At 33.5% G+C, this 25,505-nt stretch overlaps 1 protein-coding gene across 4 annotated transcripts in view; it reads left to right on the forward strand.

Annotated features, from left to right (window-relative positions):
- Positions 1–25,505, forward strand: part of LOC123878000 (mitogen-activated protein kinase kinase kinase kinase 5) — a 56,817-nt gene that overhangs the window by 5,312 nt on the left and 26,000 nt on the right. The window lies entirely within an intron of this gene.

Raw genomic sequence — 25,505 nt, forward strand, 5'->3', positions numbered from 1 at the left:
ATATCATCATCACCATCATAAACCAGCCTTTATAGCCTCAATAGCTCAACCGGTAAAGGAGTGGACTGAAAACCGAAAGGTCGACGGTTCAAACCCCGCCCGTTGCACTATTGTCGTACCTACTCCTAGCACAAGCCTGATGCTTAGTTGGAGAGGAAAGGGGAATATGTCATTTAACATGGCTAATATTCTTTAAAAAAAAAATGCCGGCGCGCACGTGGGTAATCAATCTGTTTGCTATTTCACCTAACATTGTGTATGAAAGAGATCCCCGGTATAAAGATGTTCTGGTTGGCTCTTCCCTCCATGATCCGAGCGGAGTCGAATGTTTTGGGTGAGAGGCACGATAATAGATCAGCCATGGCTTAAACGTCATCAGAGAGATATTTTTTGATAACTTTCACCAATATTTTAATGAGCCAGCCTCTCGACTTATGTGCCTTATGGCGTATTGCGAAGTGCGTCGCGACAAGTGGCGGTTCGATGACCGGTCGGGCACAGCGTGGCGTGCTCCCGGCTCTTAATTACTCTCATCTGATTTACACACATTTTTCATGACTAGGTATTTTAATTATTTTAGTTTTAAAATATTAGCTTAAAATATAGCTAAGTTCTGATAAGGGACGAGTAGTCTAGTTGCATAGTTTTATCGGCCGGCTAAGGGCTGTTTTGACTAATTTCTTAAACTAGACTGTTTCAAATAAAGATTTTTATATAAACACTAGCTGACGCCCGCGACTTCGTCCGCGTGGATTTAGTTTTTCGAAATCCCGTGGGAACTCTTTGATTTTCCGGGATAAAAAGTAGCCTATGTGCTAATCCAGGATATTATCTATCTCCATTCCGAATTTCAGCCAAATCCGTCCAGTGGTTTTTGCGTGAAGGAGTAACAAACATACACACACACACACACACATACAAACTTTCGCCTTTATAATATTAGTGTGATGTGGAGATGATACTGCCATTGGCGCAATTGGACTGCCATTTGCCTACTTTGTCGTATTAGTTTACAAATTGCGAAAAACCAAATTAAATTTGAATTTCGCGGGCAGACCCGTGTCATGCACCTTAAGCGGATGGGTTTTGAAAATTCTGTGGGAACTCTTTGATTTTCTTTGGTAAAATCCGTCCGTCCTTAAGATGCATGCTATCTCTGTAACTCTGTACCAAACGTATATGAATCAGTTCAAAAGATGCCATGAAGGCTAGCAGACAGATAGCCAGACACACTTTCGCATTTATAATACACTAGAGGATGCCCGCGACTTCGTCCGCGTGGATTTATATTTTTAAAGATCCCGTGGGAACTGTTTGATTTTGCCAGGATAAAAAGTTACCTATGTCAATTACGGGCACGCAAGGTACCTCGGTACCAAATTTCATACAAATCGCTCAAGCTGATGGGTTTTTACTTTTTAGGAATCCCGTGGGAATTCTTTGATTTTCCGGGATAAAAGTAGCCTATGCCCGTCCCCGGGATATAAGCTAACTCTGTACCTTTCGTCAGAATCGATTAAACTGTTGGGCCGTGACAAGGTAGCAGACAGACAGACACACTTTCGCATTTATAATATTAGTATGGATTTTATTATGGAAGTATGGATGGATTATTAAGTTCCATAATTTGGATGTGCAGTTACACCGCAGGCGTCGTCCGCTAACTCAGCCTGCATTATTCATCACGATGTCTCGTCATTCCAATTAACAGGGCTCTCTCCGTCACTCGTTTCATACAATCGTAGTTCCAATTTCATTTGAATATTAAGAAACCAAAGTCCATGAAATTTTGCAGACAAATTCTAGAAACTAATATCTGTGTCTGTGGTGTTTTAGATTTTTCTAAAAATATGTAGTTTTAAAATTACAGGGGCTCAAAGGTTTGTATGAAAATTTTTAATACCGCGTAACTTTGTAACCGAATATTTTAACAGAAATCTGGAAAACCACAGACATAGATATTAGTTTCTAGAATATGTCTGCAAAATTTCATGCACTTTGGTTGCTTAATATTCAAATGAAATTGGAACTACGATTGTATGAAACGAGTGACGGAGAGAGCCCTCTTAAGCCTAGCACTTGGGGCTCATTACTTTAAAACTCCACCCACACACACATACGTACACACTATGTTATAGCTCTTGCATGTATGTGTTGTACATATGTGACGTCGGGAAGACTTGTTTGCTTTTGCTTTGTGTAAAACATCTGCGGCAATGTTTGAATTTATGTTGTCTTGGTTAAAGTTATTTATTTTGTTATTATTTTACTTTATTTAATTAGTATACCCCTTCCACTTTCTTTAATTTTTAGGGTTCCGTACCTCAAAAGGAAAAACGGAACCCTTATAGGATCACTTCGTTGTCTGTCTGTCTGTATGTCTGTGTATCTGTCTGTCTCTCCGTCCGTCCGTCCGTCCGTCGTGTCTGTCAAGAAACCTATACCTAGGGTTACTTCCCGTTGTCTATCTCTAGCGGATTGGTAGACTTCACACACCGTTGAAAACAAATACATTATACATAAACTAATACTAATAAATAAATAATCTAGGATTGCGTTACAAATCCGTTACAGATCCGCAACGGATCGGATCGCATAAATTGCATAGCATCGCAAGTGTTTTCGTTTTTTAGGGTTCCGTACCTCAAAAGGACACTTTGTTGTCTGTCTGTCGGTCCGTCTGTCGTGTCTGTCAAGAAAACGTATAGGGTACTTCCCGTTGACCTAGAATCATGAAAAGCAGGGAGGTAGGTCTTATAGCACAAGTAAAGGAAAAAATTCCAAAAACCGTGAATTTGTGGTTACATACAAAAAAAAAATGTGTTCACGAAAACATTAATTTACTAAATCCCATATAGAAGGGCATAGTCGGTCATTAAGGTGGAAGCGACTATCGACAAATTTGTGAGAATAGTCGATACTAGAATTAATTTCTTAAACTGGACCCTTTCAAGTAAAGATTTTTATATGAACCTGTGAGGATGATACTGCCATTGTCGCAATTAAAATACCATAAGTCTACGTTGTCGTATTAGTTTACAAATTGCAAAAAACTAAATTAAATTTAAATTTCGCGGGCAGGCCCGTCTCATGCCCCTTCTGCAGGCGTTGCAGCGTTCTGCATGTAAGGTATACTTTGTACGATGGTACGGAATCCTTCTTGTGAGAGTCCGACTCGCACTTGGCCGGTTTTTTGTTATCACATGCTCTGTGCTTACGTCACTATAATAACACATGCGTGACTAATAAAAAGCTTAGCACGTCATGTGCTTTACTCAACGATTTACTCTTAGTTTTTATAAGACTGGTAAGTATTTAACTAGACGATGCCCACGAACTCGTCAGCGTGGATTCAGGGTTTAAAATTCCCATGGGAACTCAACGATTTTACGGGATAAAAGTAGCCTATATGTTCCCCGATTACTCAAAGATACCTGGATCGATTTTAAAAAATTTTTTGTTTGAAAGGGTATACTGTGCAGGTATATCTTTGGAGATGGAGAACAGAACTCTTCAATGGATAAGAGCAAATTGCTCGTGATCAGTTTAATAGCTTAGTAAACAGTAGGGTTTTAACTGGACATAGCAAATTATAGTACAGTGGGGCCACTAAAAATTGTGAAATAAAAAGCAAACAAAATTAGAAATCCAAGTGTTAAGCTCGCCCGACTTTATACCTAGGTACATTACACGTGTAGCTAAACAAAAATTATTTTTTACTTTTTAGTGTTTGTGGTTTTTGAAGTCGGTTTTATTTTTCTTTTGAAAATTTTAATATTAGTATGATAAATTCCTATAAGAGAGATCATCCTGAAATTGGCCAACTAACTAAATAGTTGTTTAATATATTAGGAACGCAGGTAGTGGGCGGGTCTTTAGGCGTAGGCAATAGGCATATACCGCATATTGTTTTATTGTTTGACGAACGAATTGTTCGGGGACTGTGCACACTTGTTCGGATTTCTGACGTCAGGTGTCTAAGGTTGAAATCTATAGCGCACTTTGACGTAGACTTAAGTTTCAGTTAAAACGAGGTAGATGCATGCCAGCGTATAACTCTGTCTCGTTTTAACAGTGTCTTACGTCTGAGCAAAGTCAAAGTGCGCTCTATAGACTTCAGCTCAGTCTTATTTCTGAGGAATATGTTTACTTACGTTGCTCTTTTTTAGGTGAAGTTAGAAAGGCTGTAAATATGCTTGTAACTATGAATTTTTATATATTAGCCTTAAATATAAAGTAAGTTAGCGCACAGTACAGATTATGGGGTATAATATTACCTATATCTATAGCTTATAAAAATATAACACTTATATGTCTTATATGATAGTTGTTATAATTAATTCCACCGGCTATTTCGTCTTTCCAGACACATAATTCTCTACTAGATATTTCTTCTATTTAGCCTCTTAAAGATATCAGTTCCTAGTTGGCTTAAACTCAAACTCAAATCATTTATTCGAATCGGATACCATTGTACACTTTTTGAATTATCAACTGTGGAATTTGTAGGATAATGATGAAATTATAATCATCAATAGCTTAATAACAGTCCACAGCTGGACTAAAGGTTTCTCCTGATGGAAGGATTTGATTTGGTGATATAGTAGCACAGAGTATATCAAATCTTTGAAAAGAGCAACCGCCGAGTTTTTTGCTGGTTCTTCTCGGTAGAAAAGGCATTCCGAACCAGTGGTAGATGCTTTTGGCGAAAAAGTACTTGTAAAAGTCTAATTGAATAAAGATATTTTGAATAATTTTTTTTTTGAATTTTTAGAGGAGTTGCCTCGTACGAATGACATTGTGATGTTTCTTGCGGATGAGTGTGAATTGCCCCTCAAGTTACCGAGCTGTGTTCACTTTCAAGTAGGGTAATATTGTGTGTTCTAGCTCAAGTCTCTAGATGACGCGGCGCGCCAGCGCGCGCCGGATCTATAAGACTTAAGCTAGAACACACAATATTTTCACAATAGATATCAGTTACAAGAGAATGATCAGGTTATTGTTACTAACTCATGTAGAAAGATGATTCAATGGTTGATTTAGCACATTCTCAACTGATGCAACTACTTACGATACTGAGTTGGAATATTTTATACAAATTCTATTCTTAAGCATCGATTAGATTATTTAGAATAATTTATATTTTGTACTGGAACCCTCAAGAACCTACCTAATGCAATTAATGTAGCACTCATCTCAAATTTATGTTAAGCGGAGGTTCAGTTTATGATGGGAGCAAGTTAAAGCGGAACAGGTATGTCAGTTTATTAATATAAGTAATTAGTAACCACACTCCTTTATCGTAAAGTAAAAATTCAAGTGTTGCGGTATAAAGGTTCAAACACGATCGTTCAATTATTCAATCATTCATTTATTCATTTATTCAAGTATTCAACTCATGGTAAGTGGTGTGTCAGTTTAAGATGGAAGCATACTAAACCAGAACAGGTACGTTTGTCAGTTTATTAATATAAGTATAATTAGTGACCACACTCCCTTACCGAACATTCAAGTGTTGCGGTATAAAGGTTCAAAGACAATCGATCAATCATTCAATCATTCATTCATTCATTTATTCAAGTATTCAACTCATGGTAAGTGGTGCGTCAGTTTAAGATGGAAGCATACTAAACCGGAACAGGTACGTTTGTCAGTTTATTAATATAAGTATAATTAGTAACCACACTCCCTTACCGAAAATTCAAGTGTTGCGGTATAATGGTTCAAAGACGATCGTTCAATCATTCATTCATTCATTTATTCAAGTATTCAAAACATGGTAAGTGGTGTGTCAGTTTAGGATGGAAAGCATGCTATGCCGGAACAGGTAAGTATGTCGGTATATAAGTATCAATAATAATTACTAACCACACTCTTATAATAGAAGGTTAAAATTCAAGTGTTGTAGTATTAAGGTTCATCCAATTCATTCATTCATTCTAGTGTTATGGTATCCCACTAAAGCAAGTGTCCGAGTCAGAGGTGCATGCCCGGGATCGAACCCCTGCCCGACTTATAACCGGAGGCAGCGGACGTCTTAATCACTATGCTATCATGACTCATAGAGTAGATCGAGTTCGGTTGATAGACCTACTATTCCATAAAATACTTACATTAACACTTTTCTACCTAACTATTTTTGCCGATAAAATCATATTTCATATAAGTAAGTATAAGTACTTTTTATTCTCTAAATGGGCGATAATTTTTATAAAATTATTATTAATCGATCCGCTTTTGGTAAGTAACTAATGAAATATTATATTGTATTTTGGCATTACACTATTTCAATTGCTGTAAACATTACCTACATAGTGCATAATATGCATACTTATCTAATGTAGAAATACAGAACAGACGCCATGAGTGTTAAAAAATAATATCAAAGTAGGTATAGTCGGGATACATCATGTGTTAACTAAAAGTGATTCTTTTTCGGTGTCTAATGACTCGTATTGCAGGATTGCATATTTGCAGTTTGCTTCCTAATAGGGAATCCTAAACATGCATGCGGCATCTTATGTATGTGTGTAATAATGAGATCTTTGAATGTCATTCTAATTACTTTTATGTTTAAGAGTCATTATTCTATGCAAATACTATGAACTTTTGACTTTATTGATTGACTATTAGAAGAACCTAAATTCTGTAAGCACTGTTTTCACTACGCATTTCTTTTGTGAGCACTTCAACGAGCAAACGTTTACTTAATTCACTTAAAAAATCATTTTTTAAATTCAAAAAGCAGTTGTTTAGCTTCAGTATGTATGTATTTTTTTATTTTTTACATATTTTAATGAAAGAGTTGTTGCATCTACAGAGAAATAATATTTTTTTTAATATTAACTTCTTACCTAATAGTATTTTAAAAAGTTACATTAAGTACATACATGTTTAAATTTCATTTCACCAAAAAATCTTTAATTGTTTCAGAACTAGTTAATAGTATGATGTAACAACATTAAAAAAATGTTTTTTCTATAACAGGGCTTCGAACTTTAGTAATAATCCTTTTAATTCGGATGACGAATTACCTATAACTTCAAATTCAACTTCAAAGAGTAAATCACTCAATAAATTGAAGAAATCGAAAAAGCGGCAGTCAGATTCAGAATCTGAACCGGAACCACCTGTAAAGCGTAAGAAAGCGCTTCAAAAAAAGCCTGTCAAGGCTGCACGTCCTTCATGGGAGTCTGAGGTGAGTTATTACACTTTATTTTTACTGTAAATATAATATTATTACAATTGTTTTCAAGAAATATTAGAATTCTGACTGAATATAAGCATCAACTAAACCCTTTAAGAAGATATTAATGGTTTTTTTACATCATTATATTTAATTATTCAATTATTAGTTAATATTAGCTTAGCACGTTTGAATATGGAGCCTAAGGTCTCAAGTTCGATTCTTGAGCTGGATCAAATAAATTGTTAGCTTTAGGGGAGGTTTCGCAACTCAACTCTGGGTTGTTGAATTTATTGATGGAAACCTATTTATTAATAAACATTTTATTAACTGAGTTAATATTTTTTAATAACTAAAAATATTATTTTTGTCTTTTCAGTACGAAGAAGAAGTGGTGCAAAAGCTTGAACCACTTAAAAATTTTATCACCAAAAAAATAGCATCAGGGTATTCTACCCAGCGAAAACCAGAGAAATTAATAACGGAAGGCGATTATTACTTAGAACTCCGCATCTATAACGCTGCTGAAGCATCAAAGATAAGCCCGGGTAATCGATGGCGTCACGCCCTTTTTACTTATAAGTCATGTATGGATACCAACTCAGAAATTTGGCAGGCAACGAATCGCTTGGTCGCTGCTGCTAAGGAAGATTTTAAAGGGGTTAAACCTACACTATACCCAGCATGAAAATTTTAACTGCATTTTACTAACTTCAAATAATAACTACTTAGTATAATCTCATAATGACTTTTTGTGATATTTGTAATATAACAGTGCCAAAATACTTTTCACATAAGAAAAGTTATATACATAAGTCTAATTGTTTACTTCGCACAGAATTCGATAATGTTCAAATAATTGGAACTGCTTTTAAGAACAGAATACTAAGCTATCGTGTATGTCCATCAAAAAAATTTTTGTTACCTGAGCAATTTTTATCTGAAGTTGTAACAACGATATGTAATTTAGTAAAAAGAAGTCTTGAGAAACATAATGCTCTTAAAATAAATTTTGAACTATTTGCGACTTTTACTTTGCCAAAAAATAATGAAAAATCTTTGAAGTCGTTTAATACTAAATATGTACAAATTTTTCAATCCACAAAAATAAAAAATATATATTTAGAGTGTGTAAAAAGCCTGCTTAACAAATTATCAGAGTTTGAACATTCAGAATCAGGCTGGTCTTTTGACTCTTTGAATAATTTAGAAGTAAACATTAATAAATATAATCCTTTAAGGACAGGCTCCTATATTCCACTACCAATAAAAATTCTGAAAACTAGATCTTGTGTAAATATTAAAAATAGTGATGATAAGTGTTTTCTGTGGAGTATATTAGCACATATGTATCCCACCGATAAAAACTGTAATAGAGTATCTTCATATCCTCATTATTCAAAAGTTTTAAAAACAGATGGTATGTCGTTTCCACCATCTTTTGAGGATATCACATTATTTGAAAAAAATAATTCTGACATAAGTGTTAATATATACAGTTTAGAAAAAAATGGTGATATTAACGGACCTCTGTACAAAACCAGCAAGCGTAAACTTGTTCATGTTAATTTGCTTTACATTACTAAAAACAATAAAAGACATTTTTGTTTGATAAGAAACTTTGAACGGTTGGTTCATAGTCAACTTACTAAAAATAAGTCTAAAATTTTTTTATGTGAGGAGTGCTTCATTTATTTCAATTCAGACGAAAAATTATGCAAACATAATTGTGCTAGAATTAAAACTGTTCTTCCAGAGAAAAATAGTAAATTATATTTTGATAATTATGAAAGAACTCAAAGAATACCAATTGTGATTTATGGTGATTTTGAAAGTTTATTAAGAGAATATTCTGATAAAAGTAAATCTGGGCATACTGAAACCATACAGGTTCATGAAGCCACATCTTTCGCGTACTATATTTGTTGTGAATCTAAACCTGAACTTAATGAACTGGTTTCATACATAGGAGCTAACTGTGCTCAAAAATTTGTAGAAACAATTTCAAATGATGTCAAACGATTACATGCAATTTTGTTAGAAAATAATCCCATGAAACTACTTACTGAAACTGAAAAGAAATGTTTTCATAATGCAAAAGTTTGCTGTATATGTAAACAAAAATTTACATCCACAGATAAAATTGTAGCAGATCACGATCATTTTACAGGGGAATATAGAGGCGCGGCTCACAACATTTGCAACTTGAGTGCAAAGAAATGTCCTTTTATACCTATTATATTTCATAATTTAAGTAATTACGATTGCCATCTTTTTATTAAAGAGTTAGCGAGTATTAATGGTCGTATAAATATTATTCCAAAAAATAAAGAAAAATACATATCTTTCACAAAATTTATATCAATTGATTCAAAAACTGCTGCTCAGCTGAAATTCATCGATTCTTTTAATTTTCTCAGTTGTAGCTTAGATAAATTAGCTAGATCTTTACATCAAGATGACTTCGTAAACTTGCGTAGGTATTACAGTGATCAGTATTTATTTGATTTGATTTGCAGAAAGGGTGTGTACTGCTATGATTATATAGACTCTTTAAAACGTTACGATGAAACTGAGTTACCAAAACGAAAACATTTTTTTAATAAACTTACTTCAGAACTTATTTCGGAAGAAGATTATAAACATGCATTGAAAGTTTGGAAAACTTTTAAAATAAAAAATTTAGGCGAATATACAGATTTATATTTAAAATGTGATGTACTATTACTAGCAGATAGTTTTGAAAAATTCAGAAAAATTAGCTTAGCAACCTATTGCTTAGATCCGTGCTATTATGTTTCTTCACCTTCTTTAAGTTGGGATGCAATGCTTTTGCATACCAATGTAAAATTAGACCTTATAACTGATGTGGAGATGTATCAAATGATTGAAAAAGGTATACGAGGTGGTCTAGCTCAGTGTTCTTTAAGGTATGCTAAAGCTAACAATAAATATATGTCTGACTATGATATCAACAAATCAAGTAGCTTTTTGGTATATTTAGACTGTGTGAACCTGTATGGTTATGCAATGATGATGAAACTTCCTACAAGTAATTTTAAATTTTTGAACAAAGACCAAATTGAGACTTTTGAAATTGATTCTATTACTGTTGATAGTAACATTGGTTATATACTTGAAGTAGATCTTAGTTATCCATCTGAAATACATGACGCTCACTCAGATTTACCATTTGCTGCTGAAAAATTCACACCTTTTGGTCATAGAAATGCCAAGCTTATTGCAAATTTATACGACAAATGTTCCTATGTTATTCACTACATCCATTTAAAAGAATGTCTTAAAAACGGTCTAAAATTGTTAAAAATTCATAGAATTCTATCATTTGAACAAAAAGAATTTTTGAAACCATATATTGAATTGAATACCTCTTTGAGGCAAAAAGCAGAGTCTGAATTTGAAAAAGACTTTTTCAAAAAACAAAATAATGCTATTTTTGGTAAAACCATAGAAAATAAAAGAAAACAAGTAAATGTAAAACTTGTTAATACATGGACAGATAAGAATAATAAGACAAACAGGATTATTGGAGCAGAAAAGTATGTAAGTGCGCCTAACTTTAAATGTTTGTCGATATTTACAGATAATTTGGTTGCAATCCAATTAGAACAAACGAAATTAATTTTGGATAGACCAATTTATGTGGGGTTTACTGTTCTAGAGTTAGCTAAAACACATTTATATAACTTTCACTATTCTATAATGAAACCATTATATAAAGAAAATATTGAACTTTGTTATACTGATACTGATAGCTTACTATATCGCATATATACTGATGATTTTTATTCAGACATGAAAAAGAATATTAAGTTTTTCGATACCAGCAATTTTAGCGATAAAAATGTTTACAATATCCCTCAAGCAAATATGAAAATTCCGGGGTTTTTTAAAGATGAGATGGGTGGAGATGTTATTGTTGAATTTGTTGGCTTACGAGCAAAATTGTATTGTATTGAATCACAAAAAATGTCTATTAAAAAGGCAAAAGGAGTGACAACATCTGTTACCAAAAGGTTGGATATAGATAAATACAAAAATGTGTTATACTACAATCAATCAGTCAGAAAGAATATGTGTGTTATTAGATCTAAAAATCATAATGTATATACCCAAAAAATTAATAAGTTAGTTTTAAATAGTGAAGATGATAAAAGACAAATTTTAAAGAAGCAATTTAAAACGTTGCCGTGGGGGCACTACAGTACAATTTTTTAGTTGTTAATTTGTACAAGATTTTATGTTATTCATTACTGTGCAATTTTGATTGTTCATGTATGCATGCAAATATTGAAATAAATATTTACTACTCATCATCACTGTCATTTTATTATTTTACCTTTTAGTTTTTTATTTTTATATTTATCGAGATCAATAACTTGAGTTATAGTGATATCATAGCAGGTGATAATGTTTGCTTACTGACCTTTTCGTTTGTTTATATAGACCTTCAATTTCAACATTATATCCTTATCACCTTGGTCAAGAAATGAAAATGCAGTAAGCAAACATTAAGCAAAATTAAAAAAAACCTTTACATTGAAGGGAATCGAACCCTTGAAATATTTGAAAAAACTTGATTGTACTACCTAATATTTACATGGAATACGTTAATATTATTAGGTACTTAGTACAATCATAATGTTTTCAATTAATAGTTTAAAATTTAAAAAAACAATTTTATTCTTTTAACTACGTTTATTTCATAAATAATGAATTCATGCTACAGCTCCTTACTCTAAAAAACACTATTTTTATAAACAAAAAATATGATGATATTTAAAAATAAGCAAATTACATTTCAACAATAGTTCACATTTATATGGAGTGAGTAATTTTTGACATTATTTTACCTATCAAATTTTCTGTAGCATCCATAACTTCATCGTAATTATCCTTGACTACATACTGTGCACTAACACTAGGAGTATCACCATTTATATTTTCATCTTGTTCTCCTCCATTTAGTCCATAAATATTTATTTTTATTAAATGAAGCCGTCTTCCAGTTGCTTTGCGAATAACATAGGATGTTGATGTAGAAGTCGGGGGTGAAACAGGCTTCAATAGTGATAAACTGCATTTTTTCTTTTTTTTCATCTCCTTACTAGATGCTTGAACTGGTTCTGCTGCTTGTTTTTGAGCTAAATCCTCGCAAAGTCTCTGAAATTCAGTTTCCGCGAACCCGTTTACATCTTGTGCGTAGTAAAAAGGATTTGTTAGATTTTCGTTGGGTAAGATAGGAGTCGACATAATTCTGAAACAAAAAGAAAAATAATTAATAAATAACGGTAAAAAAAATACATGCTTTATTAAAAGTCAGCACATTGTTATAAAATAATTATAATAACTTACCAAGTAAAATACTCGATATTTATTATGATAAAATTATGAGCGCGGCTACTGTTTTCTTCGGGAGCTGTAGCAGGAATGAAGCTTTAATAAATAATAATTAATCTAATACTGTCTTGCGATCTAAAACGATGTAATTTGAGCAAAACGAAAACATAATGCTTTAGTGACACAGCATCACATTCCAAGTTTTTCCCGAGAGCTGTAACAGGAATGAACATGCATCGATAGTAAAATCTTATATAATCTTGTATTCTCAAATGGGTAATTTGAGCAAAGTGAAAACAAATCTTTAGTGACACAGCAACGCATTCCGAGTTTACACGTGTATGGTGTCATTTCTTTAAATTGGTTATTAACATTATGTTACATTTTAGTTATAAAATTATATAGAATATAATGGGAAGACTTTATAACAGGATTTTATCTTTTTTAACAGAAAACACAATGAAGTTGATCAAACAACCAGTAACATTGGAAATTAACAATTTAAATATAGAAGCGTCATCAATCCAAAAAAGGCATAGTTTGCTATTGCCCGATACGATTCGCTGTATAATATGTGGACCGTCAAATTGTGGCAAAACAAACACAATGTTAAGCTTATTACTACATCAAAATGGTCTCAAGTTTCAAAATGTTTACCTATATTCTAAAACAACATTTCAACCAAAATATTGTTTTTTGAATAAAGTTTTAAGCATGGTTCCAGCTGTTAAGCTCTTTACCTTCAAAGATGATAAAGAGGTTATTCCTCCTACTGAAGCCTTGAAAAATTCTGTATTTATTTTTGATGATGTTACTTGCGAGAACCAAGTAAATATCCGAGATTATTTTTCAATGGGTAGACATAAGAACATCGACTGTTTTTATTTGACTCAAACATATTCTAAGATACCAAAACAATTAATTCGAGATAACGTAAATTTTTTAATAATTTTTAAACAAGATGATATAAATTTGAAACACATCTATAACGAACATGTCAATTCTGACATGACTTGGTCAGACTTCAAAAAATTATGTTCAGATATATGGAAAGATCCATACACATGTTTAATAATTAACAAAGATTGTGAATTAAATAACGGTAGATATAGAAAATCTTTCGACGTTTTTGTAAAATTTTGAATGAAATTATTTAAACAGATTGTAATTTAAAATTAGTTTCATTTTAATTTTTACTACATAGTTCAATGGTTGTGTAAAATAATTAAAAAAAGAAATGGAAACAAGTTTGAAAAAAGAGTTAATTAAATCAGTAAAGGCTATTAAAAGTAAAGTAAAAAGATTACGTGATGAAGATGAAGAGTTAGAACTGAGGCGGAAAAAAATATTTAAACCACTGTCTGATCCTTTGAAAGCAATTGTTACACTAAATAAATATGCTACAAACAAATCTTATCACGAAACTAATTGTAACAACGCAAGTGTTGAAAATAATCAATCGCCTGAAATTCCAAATATAAACTCAAAACAAGATGGTGATATTGAAATTACTCACAACGATAATAACTTTGAAGAAAATCCGAAAAAACAAGAGGAAATGTCTGAACCTTTGGAATTTCTAAATGATGAAGTCAACATTTCCGAAACACTGGCAGACAATGATCTGTTTGGCGAGCAAAGCAATGTATCTATACCATTTGGTATACGTCGCATTAACAAAAAATTGATGATAGGAAATACCCCCGTCAAATTTTCAACTGTAGATGATATGTCTTCAAACAAATTAACTTTTATTACTATTGATGATAAAAGTTATGAACTAACTGCTGGTTTAATAGAACTTTTATTAAGAAATAAACCAAACTTGAATAAAGTAACTGAAAGTGATAAAATCACATATAAAGATATCTTAATTAGTACTAGTGCTCATAAAAGGGATTACAATCCTGCTAATCAAATTAAAGGTGACAAAGGAAAAAAATATTCTCAAATCATCAAACCATTATTTTATGAAAAGGATATGTGTGAAACAAACAAATTAAAGTACGGTGGTAGGCTACCAGTTTTAAAGAAATACAAAACTGATACTGATCTCATCTATTGGGATGATCCTAATGAGTTAATTGAAAGATTAAGATTGATTATTGCGTCCAGAGACGCTGGCAACACTAATCATGATAATGAAATTCTTTCGATTATTGAAGAGTTAAAAGAAGCGGGTATAATAAAAGAATAAAAGAAAGCACATTTATGGAGCGTGTTCAGTATTGATAAGCAGGTTGAACATGAAAGTTGATAAGTTTGGACATCATGTTAATAAGATGCGAAGAATGAAAGGAGTGTTATTAGAATGCGCTTTGAAGTGTACAAACAATAATTTGGATGCTCAGCATAAAAGAGTAAAAAATCTTGCGCAGCCGGTAGATTCTAACGATTGTGTTACAAAAGAATACGTTGATGTTTTGGCAGAGAATCTTTCAAAAAAAATATCATCAATTAATCAGTTTATTACAGAAATAAATATTAAAGTAAGTAATTTGATCGAAATCACCGAGGCTAGTAAAGTAAAACATGAGCAAAAACAGCGTCGTAAATGAAATACATAAAAATGCAAGAGTAAACTTCCCTCGTCGACATGTTGTCATGAGAGATATAGACGATTTATGGCAAGCTGACTTGATTGATATGAAATCTCTTTCGAAACAAAATTCAGGTTATAAATATATTTTAGTTGTAATTGATACATTCTCAAAATATGCTTGGGCATTTCCACTAAAGTTTAAAAATAAAGATCAGGTCTCTAAAGCGTTTGAATCTATATTAAAGAAAGGACGTATTCCAAAAAACCTTCAAACAGATTTTGGAACTGAGTTTTACAACGAAAATTTTAAAAAGATAGTCAAAAAGTTTAACATCAATCATTATTCTACATATTCCACTAAAAAAGCTTCTATAGTTGAAAGACTTATAAGAACTTTAAAAAATAAAATGTATAAACAATTCAGTTTCCAAGGAAACTATACTTGGACTAAAGGTGTGCTAGAAGAAATAGTTGAAAATTATAACACCTCTAAACATAGAACGATCGGTTTATCCCCTAACGCAGTTAATGAAAATAATAAGAAACTTATACTTCAAAGATTTAATGTAGGAAAACAGTTAAAAATCCTTAAGAAGAGAAATTTAAAAGTTGGAGATTTTGTGCGGATTAGTAAGTATAAAGGTGTTTTTGAAAAAGGTTACACTCCTAATTGGTCCACCGAAATATTCCGTATTAAAAAAGTACAGAAAACGAATCCTGTTACTTACCTTATAGAAGATGCTAAACATCAGCCAATTTTGGGCTCATTTTATGCAGAAGAACTTCAAAAAACAGAAAATCCTAATGTCTATCTTATTGAAAAAGTTTTAAAAAGAAAAGGAAACAAGATATTTGTAAAGTGGTTAGGATTTCCATCGAGTGAAAATAGTTGGATAGATAGAACAAATATTTTATAACTAACCAGTTCCCAATTTATTTATTGTTATTTAAGTGATAGTATAGTTATTTTACATTCATTGTAATAAAAGTAATGAAAGAGAGCAGTATTCTTAATTGGTTTATAAATCATTTACCATTTGAACTTCATCTACCTGGATATAATTACTGTGGTGCTGGTACAAAATTGTATAAAAGGCTTGCACGGGGAGATCAAGGTGTAAATAAATTGGATGAATATTGTAAACAACACGATATTGCATACGACTTGTCAACTTCATTAAGTGATCGTCATAAGGCTGATAAAATATTGATGAAAAGGGCTAAGCAACGTGCTTTAGCATCTGATGCAACTTTGGGAGAAAAGATAGCAGCAAATTTAGTTAATAAAGCTATGATAGCTAAATTGTATACCGGGTCGGGACTGACTAGTAAAGCCAACAATTCTAAAACAGTGTCGCCAAAAAAATCCGCTTCAGGCACTGGTTTGAAAAAACACTTTAAACATGTTGTTGCTCATGCAAAAAAGCATGTGCAAAAAATGAAACCCAAATGTAAGAAAATGGCTATAGAATTAGCCATAGCAGCGGCTAAAGAATTGACTAAAGACTCGTCAATAAAACTTCCTCGAATTATACCAATTCCAAAAACTGGTGGAGTACTTCCTTTGATACCTATTTTTGCCGGATTATCTGCTGCGGGTAGCTTAGCTGGTGGTGCTGCAGGAATCGCTAAAGTTATAAATGATTTGAAAGACGCTAAAAAACGTTTTACAGAATTAAAGAGGCATCATGAAAAAATGGAAACCCTCCATATAGGCAAAGGTTTACATATCAAACCGCATAGAGGCAGTTTAGGAATTTACATTTCAAATGAAAAAAACTAAGAGAAAGGCTACCCAAACGAGCGCTCACCAATATCGACATCATCAACCATTCGCAAGACATTCCTTACTTTCGAGGGGTGTTTATGAGAGATGAGATGCCAAAACATCCTTTTCGAAAAGAATGTGGTATAGTTAATTTGGATAGCTCCAATAATCCTGGCTCTCATTGGGTAGCCTATGCAAAAGTAAATAATGAAATTCAATACTTTGACAGCTATGGAAATTTAAAACCACCTAAAGAGTTAATTCAATATTTAGGAACTGGTATGAGTTATAATTACAAAAATTTTCAAGGTAGTCATCCTTATAACTGCGGTCATCTATGTATAAAGTTTTTAAGAAGTTTTTGGAATACACAAAATAAAATGTATAAATAGTTCAGTGAAATCAGTAAATATTTAGTTTACGATCATGTCTGTAACAATCACTATTACCGGGCACAAATCTGTGTTGGAATCATTTTTTCAACCTCCTCTTATTCTCGATGGTGAATATGAATGCGGTTTATTATATTTTTCTGCTCTGAACTCAATACCAAACATAAATCATAGCAATAACATATTTGCATATGGTGATGAATGTAAATATTTAAAAATTCCATATGGTACTTATGATTTATATGACATAAGAGAATATCTTGCGAGTAAGTTAGACAACTGTGAAATTGAAATAAAACCAAATAATAATACTTTAACATGCTCGCTTTTTTGTTCCAAAACTGTACATTTTGACGTAGAAAACAGTTTAGGACGCTTACTTGGTTTCCCAAATGTAAAACTTGAAGCAAATAAATGGCATGAGTCTGTTAATCCAGTTAACATTCTTCCCTTGTCTGTCATCAGGATCGAATGTGATCTTATATTCGGATCATTTAATAATGGGTTTGCATCACATATTATTCATGAATTTATTCCTAACGTTCCTCCAGGATATCGATATATAGAAATTCCAAAAAATATTATTTATCTTCCTGTTAATAAGAGTAATATATCATCCATAACTGTTAAAATCATTGACGAAAACGGTAACAATATTGATTTTAGAGAAGAAAATATCCAACTGAGACTTCATTTACGTAGAGCAAAATGATAGTGTTTAATAAAACACTTGGATATGAGGTGAAAAGAATCAATCATTTGCCTGCTACTAAAGCGCGTACACGTATTAAAGCAAATCGTAATATTGTAACAAAAAGAAACAAAGATTTTCTCCGATCACTCGGATTCAAAGTATGAATATTCTAAATATTAATAACACCCCAGTATTCGATAATTCTATCGAAAGTTATGAGATCCACACGTACAATCCATACAATAACAGCTTTAAAGAAAATGATGAAATTCGCATTCCAATACATCAGCAAGACATATACATATTACCATGTAATAGTTCAATTTATGTTGAAGGCTTTGCCACAGTGACTGGAAAAGATCAATCGGGGAAAGAAATAAAGAAACCTGTAAATTTTACTAATAACCCTGTTATGTTTCTATTTCAAGACATAAGGTATGAAATGAACGGTATTGAAATAGATCGCGTAAGAAACCCTGGAATAACCACAACATTAAAATCATACATATCGATGAATGAGGGGGATAGCAAAGTCGCAGCATTGTGGGGTTGGCAAATGGATGGTTTTAAAATGACAGAGGGATATTTTAATGCTGTTATACCATTGAATAAAATAATGGGATTTGCCGAGGATTATAATAAAATTATTATAAACTGTAAACATGAACTTATTCTGAATAGAAGTAATAGTAATTTAAATAGTGTAACAATTCACAAGGATGATAATATAGATATAGAAGTACGAACAATTCAGTGGCGTGTGCCGCATATAAAAGTTTCGGATCGTGAAAGACTCTCACTACTTAAGTATTTAGAAAAAGACAAACCTATTCAAATAGCATTCAGAAATTGGGATTTATATGAATATCCTTTACTTCCTAAAACTACAAAACATTCGTGGTCAATTAAAACTACTTCTCAACTTGAAAAGCCTCGATATGTTATTTTTGGTCTACAAACTAATAGGAAAAACAGTAAGACTAATGATAGTTCTATATTTGATCATTGCAAATTAACAAATGTAACACTGTTTTTAAATTCACAGTATTACCCATACGATTCACTTAATTTGAAATTTGATGAAAATAAATACAGTATATTATACGAAATGTACACTCAATTTCGTCAGTCTTATTATAATCTTCCTGTTGACCCGTTGTTTGATCTGATCACATTTAAAGAAAAGGCACCACTGTTTGTAATTGACTGTTCAAGACAAAACGAGAATTTAAAGACAGGACCTGTAGACGTACGTTTGGAAATTGAAAGTTCGCAAGATATCCCGGATAAAACATCAGCATATTGTCTTATAATAAACGATCGCCTCTTTGAATATAAACCCTTAAGTAATATTGTTCGCAAGTTGTCATGAGTGTCATCATTGATGTACAAGGATTCAAGACGGATTCCAATGAGTTTATAGTAAAAGAAATAGCTATATTGTGTAATAACCATATCCAGACTTATTTAATCAAGCCACCATACCCATTTTATAATTTAACGAAAACGGAAAGAAAACAAGTTTGTTGGATAGAAAAAAACAGAGGAATACATTGGAAAGAAGGTTTTATTTCATACTTAAACTACAAAGATTATGTAAACATGAATAATTATTTAAATAATAAACGTGTTTATGCTAAAGGTGTAGAAAAAGTGCAGTGGATATCGAAAATGTTTGGTTGCGATAGTGTTTATAATTTGGAAGATAAATCTTGCCCTAGCTTATTAAGTTTGTATGAACAATACGAAACGAACAGTGATGTGTTTAGTTGTTTATACCATCCTTCAATATGTGCATTAAAAAACGTGCTTGTTTTAAGAAAATGGTGTCTCGATAATAAAATTTTCTAAAAAAAAAAAATATATATATATATCTAGTAGTTTTTATTTACTTTCCTTTTGTTAAGGGTTGATTAGTAATATAAGTATGACTAGCAAAGTATAGTCAATATTTTTATTAGTTGTTGATTAATACGACTTTAGTTTATTCATGTACATGGTCTAAGAAAGTCATTCCTTTTCAAAAACTTAAAGTAATCATCATAATTATAAACAAATAAAAATGATATTAAAAGTTAATGATTTAGTTGACGTTGTTATTGTAAAATGGAATTTGTGTGGGCTGCATGATGTACATATATTAAACTATAAGGAATACGATGGTATTCTGATATCAACGATCTCAAAGAAATCCAACATTTATTATCAAGGTCTTAAAGTTTCCGCACGCGTATTAAGAATAAATAATAAGTATGTTGACTTGATACCATCAGCTGATTAATGTATAACTAAAACCGTCTGATTTTCATAAATAACCTTATAAAGCTGAGTCATTAGGATTTATCTGAAATTGACACATTAAAAGTAATTTGTTGAACGATTTAAAATAAACGATTACTTATATAAATCCAAATAATGCTAAAATGAGATGTCAATAGCGATAAGTAGGCTATCCAAGAATAATATCACCATTGAATCATCTTCGAGGAGTTTGTGACAACCTGATCATTCTCTTGTTACTGATTATATTTAACATCGATCGTGAAATTGGAAGTTGTAGCTCACGTCTATACGATGCGCGGCGCGGTGCAGCTACACCGCTAGACGCGCCGCGCTTTATCTAGAGACGTGAGCTACAACTCCCAATTTTACCCTACTCTTTCACACTTCGTCATTTGACCTTGCCTGGACATCGAACTTACGGCATTCTGGTGTCAATACTGTCTTATCCTTTTGGAATTTACACAAAAACAAAAAAAATCTGTCAAGTGCGAGTCGGACTCGCACACGAAGGGTTCCGTACCATCGTACAAGAAATAACACGTTTTAACATTTTTTAAATTTTTATTACGGCCATTTTGAAATGTTCGTTTTTTGTTGTTATAGCGTCAATAGAACTATACATTCTGTGAAAATTTCAACTCTACTATTTATTACGGACTAGAGAATGCCCGCGGCTTCGCCCGCTTGGATTTCGGTTTTTTTAATCCCGTAGGTACTCTTCAATTTTCCGGGATAAAAAGTAGCCTATGTCCTTCCCCGGGATGTATCCTAAGTCTGTACCAAATTTCATTAAAATCGGTTCAGTGGTTGTCAGCAGAGAGACAGACAGATAGACACACTTTCGCATTTATAATATTAGTATGGATAGACAGACGGACGGACGGGTATGAGGCTTAGTAATAGGGTCCCGTTGGCACCCTGCGAATATGGAACCCTAAAAGACCCCATAGGCAGTAGTGAGCGCTATGGTTGGACAAGTGGGAGATCGCGGATTCTATTCCTGGCGGGGCCAATTTAAGAATTTTAATTTCTAAATTTTCTCTGGTCTGGTCTGCTACGAGGCTTCGGCCGTGGCTAGTTACCACCCTGCTGACAAAGATGTGTCACCACAATTGTTGCCATTCATAAAATATATATAATGATTAAGCCGGATTACAAACCTGCGTCCCACGCGTCATTAGCAAACATTATACCTAATGGCTTAGCATCATCGCTTAGCATAGGAAAGTTTTAGGCTTTAGATGGCTCTAGGCATTTATTGATTCTGGTCATATACATACTAATATTATAAATGCGAAAGTGTACCTGTCTGCTAGCTTTTCACGGTCCGACAGATTGACCGATTTTTGGTATAGAGTTAGCTTACATCCCGGGACGAACATAGGCTAGTTTTTATCCCGGAAAATCAAAGAGTTCTCACGGGATTCTTAAAAGTCCATCAGTTTAACCGATTTGTATGAAATTTGGAATAGAGGTAGCTTGCGTCCCGGAAATTGACATAGGCAACTTTTTATCCCCGGAAAGCAAAGAGTTCCCGCGGGATAAAAAAAAACTTAAACCTACGCAGACGAAGTCGCGGGCACCATCTAGTAAATAATAAACACAACCTAGGTAACGACACTATGTTAGTGAACAGACTTTACAAAAGAAATTAGATCGGAATTTTCGAAATTCTCTCGGGATAGGGAATAAAGGGGTTTTTTGGCGAGCGAGAAGGTCCCTAGAGCATTTTACATAGTACATAAGCGCTATAAGCCATACTAGGTTCAGAGTTGAAATTTTCACTGTGTGTTCAACAACAAACACAAAAATTTCAATAAGGCCGCCATATAAGTCAGACTCACGCTTGACCGTTTTTTAATTAAAGTGTCCAATCGTCAACCGGGTATATACAGTGTTAGACAGGTTTTTCCAAATGAGTGCAACCATAGTTCAAACCTGTCTTCATTCAATCACTTCCCAACATCTTGAATTTGTTGTGTTAGCATGGGTGGTCTCAGGTCTCAGACTAAACAAACAAAAGCTAGACTTTCATGGGGATGTAAATTGACCTCTCAAGTGTCATCCTCCCCTAACCCTTCAATTTCTAACTATCGCTCGTGACTAGAGATGGGCATCATTATCATTTTCATCACTTGTGATTTTATAACCTCCGACCCAAAAAGAGGGCTGTTATAAGTTTGACGTTTGTATCTGTGTATCTGTCTGTGGCATCGTAGCTCCTAAACGAATGAACCGATTTTAATTTAGTTTATTTTTGTTTAAAAGGTGGCTTGATCGAGAATGTTCTTAGCTATAATTGAAGAAAATCGGTTCAGCCGTTTGAAAGTTATCAGCTCTTTTCTAGTTTTCTTGTTTTTGTGTCGGGGGTTTTTTAAAATTTGAGTTATTACGAATAATATTTTTTTTAAGTTTCGCACCTAGGCGGTTGAGATTTAATAGAGCGCACTTTGACTTAATGTTAAGACGCAGTTAAAACGAGACAGCGTTATATCATTGGCATAAATCTGTCTCGTTTTAACTAAAACTTAAGTCTGAGCAAAGTCAAAGTATACTCTACAGATCTCAACCGAGTCATTTCTACCCTACCTGTTCGTTTGCTTGCTATTTACTCATCCATCACACTAATATTATAAAGGCGAAAGTTTGTATGTGTGTGTGTGTGTGTGTGTGTGTGTGTGTGTGTGTGTGTGTGTGTGTGTGTGTGTGTGTGTGTGTGTGTGTGTGTGTGTGTATGTATGTTTGTTACTCCTTCACGCAAAAACTACTGGACGGATTTGGCTGAAATTTGGAATGAAGATAGATAATATCCTGGATTAGCACATAGGCTACTTTTTATCCCGGAAAATCAAAGAGTTCCCACGGGATTTTGAAAAAGCTAAATCCACGCGGGCGAAGTCGTGGGCATCGGCTAGTACTTAATATTATAAATGCGAAAGTCTGTCTGTCTGCTACGTTTTCACGGCCTAACTGCTGAACCGATTTCAATAATAGGTACAGACTTGGGATACATCCCGGGGAAGGACATAGGCTACTTTTCATCCCGGAAAATCAAAGAGTTCCTACGGGATTTAAAAACGCGGGCGAAGCCGCGGGCATCCTCTAGTATATTTTTTTTTAATTACTTTTTTCACAGGCTACTTTAACTAACGTATAATATGAAACGGCATTTCAAATCGTTTTTCTCATGCTACCTGGGAAACGGTCCATCTCTCGTAACATAATCACTTGGATACAGAATATTATGACCCCACGTTGACACCCTATGTATATCTGACTCAGCCACTTGTGTTAAGCTGTCTGGAAATTATTGGAACAATGAGAATCGACACTGTTAACATGTTTGTTTTGTATATCCTACTAGTTGACACCCGCGACTTCGTTCGCGTGAATGTAGGTTTTTTTAAATTCCCGTGGGAACTCTTTGATTTTCCGGGATAAAAAGTAGCCTATGTGCTAATCCAGGATACCATCTATCTTCATTCCACAGCCAAATCCATCCAGTAGTTTTTGCGTGAAGGAGTAACAAACATACACACACACACACACACACACACACACACACATATACAAACTTGCGCCTTTATAATATTAGTGTGATGTGATAACAGCTAGAGAATCAATAAAATTGAACGTTTTGGTAGTTAAACGTTAAACTTGTTCGCGGTCAAGCAGTAGGTCAAATACCTAGCCGGTTTCGCTTTTGGCGTGTTTCTCCACGATCCTGATTCTTCCACTGGCACAGTTATCTCGATCTACATATAAAGGTCGAGTCACACACGACGCGTGATGGCAGAGGTACGGCATACCACCGAACTGAGCGCGTGCACCATTTGTAATGTTGTTTCCAACCTAATTTCGGCGGTTAATGTCAATGGAGACTAGCAGTTTTTATGCAGCAGATATTATCCATCCTTACTATTAATAATATAAGGTACAGAGATAACTTGCATCCCATGAAAGGGCATAGGCTACTTTTTGTCCCTGAAAATTTCCCACGAGATTCTTAAAAAACCTAAATCCACATGGATGTCAGTAAATGAAACCATAATCATCCATTTTTATCATCCAAAACCCACAGGTGTCTGTAAAATTTTAATTCTTTCGCACAATTTGAGAGTATTAAGCCGAAAAATCTCGTTTCCACTCCACTCTGCAGGTGTATATCGAGCCTTGTGTTTTATTTGAAAATCGATAAGTATGTATCTTCAAACTAAGAGTGAACTTTATATGCGTCATATAGGTCGTGGGAAAACAGACGCTTTGATCGTAGTTTCTCTTACTTTTATAAAAATTCTTAAAATGATTCATCATTCATCAGTCATCATATTGGATAGTCATCATACGATTTCTTTACACGAGTCTCTATTAATCCATACTTATATTATGAATGCGAAAGTCTGTCTGTCTGTTACCTTGTCTCGGCCCATCCGTTCACCGATTTTGACGAAATTTGGTACAGGGATTGACATCCCAGGGATGGGCATGGTTTTCTAGATTTCTTTCATAATATTTAGTTTTAAATTAGTGAATTCCTCTCAAAACGCCTACTTTTTGCATTCCTAGTTACCAGTACGTACCTACTTGTTTATTAATTTCTGCAAGTACTTAATTAAATATAATTTTCGTTTGTTATTGCCTATTATGTACTTGATATTTTCCTTATTATGTCATAATATATTAGATATTATGTACATTAAGTATAATTTATAACATACTAGATTACATAATTCACATGTTAGATAATGCCTGTGTCTTAGTCTGTGGCGATTTAGGGTTTTGAAAATCTCGCGGGAAGTTTTTGAATTTTTCGGGATAGAAAGTAGCCTATTTGTGTCTCCGGGATTTAATCCTCCTTCAAAATCGGTTAAACGGATGGGCCGTGAAAATGTAACTGACGGACTTCAATCAATCAATCAAGCAGCCTGTTTGCGTCCACAGCTGGACACAGGCCTTCCCAAGAGCGCGCCACCACACACGGTCCTCCGCCTTTCCTATCCACCCACTTCCCACTACCCTCTTAAGATCGTCGGTCCAGCAAGTTGGAGGTCGTCCCACACTGCGCTTGCTGATACGCAAAATCCTTAAACACCTTTTTTTAATATTCATTTATAGACACAAAAATTCCTTACACACTATCTCCGCCAAACTGCACTGCAGTTTGTTGGCGAGTTGGCGCTCAATAACACCATAAACCGTTCCTTTATCTAGCCTCCTTATCCAATATTAAATATATACTTACTTAAAAACATTAAATTTACTATAGTCAGTAAGCGAAG

The sequence above is a fragment of the Maniola jurtina genome, chromosome 25, assembly GCF_905333055.1.
Source record: "Maniola jurtina chromosome 25, ilManJurt1.1, whole genome shotgun sequence".
Taxonomy (NCBI): Eukaryota; Metazoa; Arthropoda; class Insecta; order Lepidoptera; family Nymphalidae; genus Maniola; species Maniola jurtina.